The 5,818-nt window shown below is 53.1% G+C and overlaps 1 long non-coding RNA gene across 1 annotated transcript; it reads left to right on the top strand.

The window, feature by feature from the left end:
* The first annotated feature begins 2,093 nt into the window (after positions 1-2,093).
* On the top strand, positions 2,094-5,377 carry LOC122211204. The gene is made up of 3 exons (XR_006198556.1): positions 2,094-2,489; positions 3,404-3,693; positions 3,823-5,377. It is a non-coding gene; the product is annotated as an uncharacterized LOC122211204 (long non-coding RNA).
* The last annotated feature ends 441 nt before the right edge of the window (positions 5,378-5,818 follow it).

The raw sequence follows: 5,818 nt of genomic DNA, 5'->3' as shown, positions 1-5,818 counted from the left end.
CTCAATCAATATTTTTAGGATAAATGAGTAATCATCTGTGCTTATCTGACCCTGAATTTGTGCCTTCAATGAACTTAACGTTTTGTTTCCTTTTCCCATTTAAAAAAAACAAAAAAACCTCACCATCTTCAATTTCTTTAGTGGGCACGGTTTCCTGTTGCAAACCAGCCAAGGCTTGGGGAAGAAGAGTCACCCCACCCAGGCCCGCGCCACAGTCCGGGCTTTTGCGAGCCACGCTGTAGCCCTGGGCAGGGTGACTGCAAATGCCCTGGGGAGGGGCACTGACACCCCTTCACCTGCTGACTGGCTTGGAGCACATGCTGGCTCACTGACGCGTACTGGCCCTTTTAATACCCCTAACAGTTGTGGGTGGGAGGTACCCTCCTCCCGCTGTATCAGGCAGGCTCCCAGAAGGGACAGGTTAGTGTTCTCAAGCTGGGGAACTGAGAAGAGTTTAATGAAAGGAATTTTGTAAAAGGGTGAGCAGGGTTTAAGGAGTCGGCAGGGAATAGGGTAAGTACCCCAGGGCTGGCGGTGGCAGAGTCCTTATCACCCCCCAAAATAAGAGGAGCAGCCAACCCACAGCATCCCAGGAGGGAGGGAGCCAGGACCATAAATACCCTGGCCTCTGCTTCTGCCTGCAGGGTGTGGCAGGGGGTGGGGGGTGATCCCCGGTGCCAAATGCACCCCGGCCGGTCGGAGGGGTGGGCTTTCCAGGCCACAGGTAGTTTGAGAAGAGTCAGGAGTGACCATTGTAACTAGGCTAGCCAGCACTAGGTGAGGCAACCCCTGCAGTCTAGCTTTTAACCTGCCCACTCTGCTCCTCTGTCTCTGAGACAGCGGCATGTGACTCCATTTGTCTGGCCTCCCATGCCCGCTAATTGTGCTTCCATTGAGACTAGGGCAGACGGCAGCACTCTGGGCTGTTCTGGAAGCTTCCACGAGGACCCTAAGAGGTAGTCATGTCAGCATGGGACAAATGGGGAACTCCCAGATGAGGAAGGAAGGCAGTCCAGTCTTTATAAACACATACACATACCACACACACACACACACACACCCCATACTGCTCTGTGAACACGCACACACACACACACACACACACACACACACACACACATACACACACACACACACACACACCCCATGCTATTCTATGAATATACACATGCACACACACACCCAGGCTGCTTTGTGAACACACCCACATACATACACACACCGCCCCCATGCTGTTCTGTGAACCCCCAGGAAACCACCTGGTAACTCAACTCCAGGAGCATGGAGAATGCATCAGTGGACCCACCCCAGCACAGGCCCCTGCGGCAGTTAAGATCCTGGCTTGGGAATCAGACTCCCCAGGACTTGAATCCTGACTCTACCACCAGCTATGTGAATTTGGGCCTCATTTGTGAAACGGAAACCGTCATACTAGTAGGGGTGTTGTTAGGATTTAAATGCAACAGGCAATTTGCTTTGCACTCATTAAATGTTATCTACAAACCCCATCACGGTCATTTCTGTAGCTTTGCACTACCGTAACTTTCGACCTAATTGCTGACTCATTCCAACTTTCAGAACCCTTTAAGAATGAATACTTCTACAACTAAGGAAAAGGATGATGATATCTGGTAGGGAATTTTCAAGCATGACTGTTACACAAACCCAGTGGGCATGGCCACGCAAATATTACCGTGCCTCTTTTAAAGACGGAGAGAGCAACTAGCACCCAAGGAGACTAAGTGACTTGTTCAAGGTCACACAGGCAGTAACTGGCTGAGTCAGGGGCATCCCACTAAAGAGGCAGCACCTGCCAGCCGGCCTCCGCGGAGGCAGGTCTTCGCCCCCCAGAAGGGGCCGCCCTGCGCTCCCACGTTGGCTGTGGGAGGCCGGATCGCTTAACAATATGTGTTTCCCCAAACTGTCATTATGTCCTTGTTGGCAACAAGGAATATGTGAGCCACTTCCTGCAGCTGTGCCTGCGAGCAGGGGAGTGGCGAGGGCCCGCGGTCGGGTTGGCCTGTCCTCCGCGCACCGCCCTGCGGTCTTCCAGGACCCAGACCGCCTCTCGGGGCTTCTGGCTGCCGGCAGCGTGTCGGCTTCCCCGGGGCTGTCGCTGTGGTCAGGGACAGCGAGAGGAACCTGGCCCAAGGCTCCGCGTACTGGAGGTGGACGCCTGACAGCGAGAAGCTCATGTCTGAAAGCACGGCGTGCATTAGCATCCTCTCCTTCAGAGAGAGCTATTTTTGTCTTTCATCTCCAGAAACCGCGTTCCAAGATCAGGGAGGCAAGTGTCAGAAGGAGAAAACGGCCAGCGTCTCGAGCTCAGAAGAGAACAAGCCCCTGCTATTCCCTCCACGACAACCACGGCAACAATTGCCCCGGCCGCGACGGAGCTGGCTTCCCCTGCCCTTGGGTACCACACGACGTCCCGCACCCCCGTCATCTTTCTGTGGGATTTCTCTCCACACGCTCCACGGAGGAACCGGGTTCGTTGCCATGGTTACTAGCAAGTCACATGGCAGCCTGGCTACCTAGCGGTATAGGAGAACAGTGGGAGCCGACGAGTGGGGGGGGGGGGGAAGCATCCCTCCCCCACATCGGTGGCTTTTTCTTAGCCCACCCGCACGGCCCCAGAAGTCTGCCTCATTTCTGACCTGCCCAGCTCTGGGGTGAAGGGCCAGCCTTTCTTTGAGCAGCAGTATTTCCCTTTCATAATGGGATCAGCTCAAGCCTCCTTCAAGAGCTTCTCTTTCTGGCCCAGGAGCCCCTCTGCCCCTCCCCAACGCCTCCTTTCCCTGACTCCTCACTCACACACACACACACACACACACACACACACACACACACACGGGTGCTGTAATTAAATAGCTGTGTTGAGTGGGAACGGGTGGAGCATGCAGCCTACACCCCTTGAATAAGCTCTTTTTAAAAAAATCTGAGGATGGCATGAGTCAGGGAATTTCGAAGCCGTGATACAATCAGGACACCGATGCCTCCAGGGGGTGGTGGCAGGGAGCATGGACTCACCCGGATCGTACACACACCAGGCAGGGTCTGCTTTCCCAGCCACGGCCGTGAAGGGGGTCCGCAGAGCCTCAGACTTGGAGTCATGGAAGTGGGTATATTCCGCCAGTCTCTGCCGTGGCAGGGCAGTCCTGGCGCCTGGCCATTGCCTTCCGGGGCAGAGGAGGTCTGGGGCCTGGAGGAAGCTCTCCAAAAACAAAGCTCTCTGCCTCCTGCCCCCACCCCCTCCTTCCCCACAGAACCAGTCCACGTTAGCAAGTTAGCGCGAGCCCGTGCTCTGAGAAGTTGGTCAGTGAGTGGGTGCACCTTAGCAACAGCACGGGCTGCGAGCGCACGTCTTTCTTTCCCTGACGGTCACAGTTGCCTACTTCTTTAGGTTCAGGTTACACCGCATCTTGTCAATTCCACCAGACTGGCTGGCGTGCTTTCTTTCCCCGAGGCAAAAACAAAGTCTAGATGATGGAAACGGACCCGGAAGAGTCAGCAGGCAGCGAAAGGCAAGGCCTGGGAGGGATGCTGGCCCAACTGTGCTAGGTTGGTTCCGAGGACTCGCTTCGGGACCCCTGCCTCAAAGAGCAAAGTGTATTCCGGGAGAAGAAGCAGACAGCTTCCCGCACGTCACTAACCTTACGGAGCACCGCAGGGCAAAGACCGAGGAGACCAAAAGTAAGGGGGCAGGGATGCAGCCCAAAGGGGTGTGAGACTCTATCCAATGGGGTACAAAATGCAGAACTTTTTTTGTTTTTGAATCTGCTTTGGTACATGTATCATAACGTACATAATTGTGTCCAGTAGGATCAGTTTGGGCTGAGATTAAGAAAGAAGAGCATAGCCAAACGACAGGAGCTTCAGCAGGAGACAAGTTGATTTGCCCCTCAGGTAAATGGACCCCGGAGGCAGGCCGCTCGGCTGGTGAGCTGTCTTTCCTGGTTGCTCCAACATTCTCAACAGGCAGCTGCCACTTCACTATCCAAGGCTGTTGCTCATGGCCAAGCCGTCCTGTTCACGTTCTAGGTGGCAAGGAGAAAGAAAGGAAGAATCACATGTGCCTCCCGTGAGGACACTTCCTGGAAACTGTACTGTCCGCATTTAGCATTTACCTAGCATTTTGTCACATGACTTTGCGAGCTGCAAAGGATCCTACGAAACGTCATCTATTAGGGAATGCTAAACGTGCCTATCGGGGAATGCTATCGAAGGAAGCATGGACAGTGGGGTGCCACCCGCACGGGTGTATACTTACAAAAAATAAATGCACCTGTTAGGGGCATAATCAAAACTGTGGCCTTTGGGGTAGAGTTCAAAGACCACTGCTATGGATTATATACCCTAGAAGTACATATAACTGGTTGAAGGAAGGAGTGAGGGATTTTTTTTTCCCCACCACCTTGCATCCATCCATCTTTCTCCTGGTAAAGCGGTAAGGTGAGTTTTGTGTGTGGGCTCATCTCTCCCCCATTCTCAGCCACGCCGTTGTGAGGGGGCCCTAATTCGCCTTGGCTCACCAACTTCTCCCACACCCTTGGCCAATAGGATTGGTGCGGGTTGCTGAGAGTCAGGTCCAAGACTTACATTCAGCTCCTAGAAGGGGCACAGTGGACATAAAGCTCTCAGCCCATGAAGTCTGGAGCCACACAAACCCCCTACCACCCGGATAGGAGAGCACAGCCCTCATCTAGAGGAGAGGGGAGAAGCCACACCGAAAGGACCAGGTCTTGGCGACCCCGTTTTAGCTTCGTATCAAACTGCATCGAAACACAGCATCACTTGTGATGAGGAGCCGTATTGGACCAGGTGCGTGAGGTCAACCCCTACAACTGGCAGAGTAACCAGGTGGAAAGAGCCTGGGACAGGTGACTTCCTGGAGCAGAGCCACAGTCTCTGGCTGGATGTTGATGTGAAAGAGAAATCAATTTCCATCTTGTTAAAGCGATTGTTTACGTAAGAGTCATTGTTTTAGTGGCTAGACTATAACCTGACGGGTACACATGTATTATTTCATTTAATTTCTTTTTAATGATCTTATTTCATTGCCCAAGGTCTTACAAGCAAGTGGGTGCAGGGCGAGAATTTGGGCCCAGGACTGGCTGACTCAGTATTCTCTGCTCTTGCGGGCCCTCGGCTAACTCTCTTCCCTCCATGCTGGGTGGGGTCACACCTTTTACTCTGTGCTGTCGTGTCTCTTTGCATGTGGCCGCTTTGGAGCCAGAAGCTGTGCGGTTCCCACTTGCATTGCCCCGGTCAGGCTGGGCCCTGATGCTCCATAAATGTTGATCCAATAAATAATAAATGGTGTTACTGAACTTCAGAACAGATCTAGCAGGCTGTTGGAGGATCAAATGAGATCATGTTTGAGAAGAGGTTTTGAAAACTACACAGTGGTTATAGTTAGCCCTTTTGTTAGGAAATCCCCGTATTAGGGTCAGGAATGTGGCTGTTTCTGGCTCTGCCTTCTGGTGCCTTCCTCTGAGAGACAGGCCTTGGGGTCGTGTTACTCTTAAGAGTCAGAGGGCACCTTTGAGACCACTCAGATGCACCTCCTGGTGCCCTCCCACTCCCCCACCCCCACCCCAGGTGCACTTGTCCTCCTTGATGGCTTCACCAAGGGGTCAATTGGTCAGTGACCCTCCCAACAGCTGGGCACCATGGGCAAAATATGACTCGACAGTGTAGGGTAGGGGACAAGTTCTGTTCCACTCCCCAGATAGATCCATGAGTTCTCTCCTTTTTGCCTCTGCACGTGCTCTTTTCTCCCCAATAGTCCGAAATCCTCTTTCTTTTTTGTTTTCTT

This window comes from Panthera leo, chromosome F2 (assembly GCF_018350215.1).
Source record: "Panthera leo isolate Ple1 chromosome F2, P.leo_Ple1_pat1.1, whole genome shotgun sequence".
NCBI lineage: Eukaryota > Metazoa > Chordata > Mammalia > Carnivora > Felidae > Panthera > Panthera leo.
This window is presented reverse-complemented; position numbering and strand designations above follow the sequence as displayed.